Here is a 2,313-nt window from a genome sequence, read left to right on the forward strand (position 1 = left end):
GTGTGTGTGTGTGTGTGTGTGTGTGTGTGTGTGTGTGTGTGTGTGTGTGAAGCTATCGTGGCAGAAGAGAGAAATTACAGAGAGGATAGCGAAGGAATAAAAAGGAAAAGAGATTTTGGTGAGTGGATCTGAGAGGGTTTGATCTTACTTTTTTCGGACGATGATAGTATTAATGGATGGACACGAGAGATCGGTCGACAGGGGCGAGCAATTATCGTACGACGACAAGGATTGAAATTATAGCGTAAACGGACTGCAATGTTTTATTTTTTTTACATAGGAATTCAAAACGGGGAAAGACAGAAAGAAAGAAAAGAATAAAAATAAATGAATAATAAAATAACATAATGAAATGAATTACCGAAAGAAAAAGCGAGGACGACTAGAGAATAGAGATATACTGACTTATTATTGAGACGCTCATCGGTGGGAGTCCTCCAGCCAGGATGTGCGATGGTGATGTTTCTTCCGCACTGATTCTAAATCTTTAAGTCTTACTGGCCAAGTATACGAGATCGATGGAATTTCTCCCGTACTACAATACTTCTAAACTCTAAGTTTTAAAGTGTTGGCCGGTTAAGAAAATAAAAACTTCGGACCGCTATGTCCATCCCTAGAGAGAAATTAGGAAAAAGGCGCTGAGTCCTGCGGAACTAGGATTTTTATAATCTCCTTCGATTAACAGCGCTCTGATTGATGGATAGGATTAATAGGGTTAATTAGGTGGTAGGACCTATTTCTTGCTATCTAATTGATCAAGGGAAGAGAACATCGACCGGAATCTGTAGCATGTGGAAGTGTCATCTTTAATTTTATGATTTTAAAATTTATAAGAAAATGTGCAGCGTTGGCACGAGACCATCCAGAATCTATCCCTGAACGTCGTGTGTCGCTTGTTAGATTTTGATCATGGACTTGTGAGAATCGTCCGCGATTTGACCGTTAAAAAGTATTTCGATGTAAAAGTATTTCGCTGGTCTTACGCTTCCAATGACATATTTATTATTATTTTAGCCGCACACCTGTCGGAGGAACACAAACTTGATGTCGTTTTGGTCCTGCTACTCATGCACGTGATTTTTAATTTTTTTCGGAGCGATATTTACGAGGAGATACTGGATTCTTCGTTTTAGTTTTTAATATGAAAAGTTTTAATGGGAAAAGAAAATTTTTAGTCTTCTCTAGGTTATAACATTCAACTTGTTCGTTATTCCCAGCTGTCTCTTTATTTCAACGAATTCCAAATCTCCACGAAAGAAAAGAGTCGTGAAATTCCGCTGGACATAACAAAAGAATCTGGCAGTAAAATGTCATATTAGTCTCGCGAACCGAGATATTAAGCTTTAAGTAATTAAAGTTGATGACATTATGATTAGGAAATCTGTCATATCGACTTAGTGCAGCGCTATGTACACGTATTTTAGTCTGTATTTATTTAAAATCGTTATTTCACCTCTGATTTTAATAAAATTAAGCTCATTTGAGCTTATGCATTTTTATTCAAAATGAAAGCCTCTGTTCTTGCTATGTGCGAAAAGTTGTAAACCCTTAAATGATAAAAGGAACGATTTAGATATTAATAAATAAATAATATTGTATATCGCTATAGAAGCAAGTTAGTAAAAAATGTATGCACATGTAGCCATAAAGCATGAAAATATGATCGCAGCATGTGCTTTCATCGCGATATTTTGCAGCTGACAGATTTCCTCAATAGTCGTCAATTTTAACACTTAATATCTCGATTCGAAGAGACTAAACACAACATTTTACTGCCAGATTCTTTCGTTTCATGCAAAAACGTACCGAATAAGTATAATTTTACTGAAATTGGAGATAAAGAGTATCTTCTAAATAATTATCAATTCTCGCATTATTTGTCTGTTTTCTGTGGCTGAACTAGTGTATTCTAGTGTTTGTATTGCTTGCACTGACTCCAGACCTAGTGCAGCCAGTACAGTGAACTCGTGCACTGAGTTCTGTTACACTGAAACAAAAAACACTGTCGCTGACGCCATTTTGAGAACAAAAAACGCTTTAATATACACTTTTTGAACTAGTGCAAGAAAACTTTATATATACAACCTCTTTGGTTAGGATAGGATTCTTACATAAATTAATCATGATTTTTTTATTCAATATATAGAAGTAGTCGAACAATTAGTATTTAACCAGATACAATGCTAGTTTATTTAAGAAACAGGTTGAGACGCGATAGAATATTAACATGAAACGAATTTTCGTATTCAACGACAGAAATCAGTATTCAATAAGATGGAGTGAGTTTTTCGAGAAAACGAATTAGAATACAAT

This window comes from Atta cephalotes (assembly GCF_000143395.1).
Source record: "Atta cephalotes unplaced genomic scaffold scaffold00029, whole genome shotgun sequence".
NCBI classification, from domain to species: domain Eukaryota; kingdom Metazoa; phylum Arthropoda; class Insecta; order Hymenoptera; family Formicidae; genus Atta; species Atta cephalotes.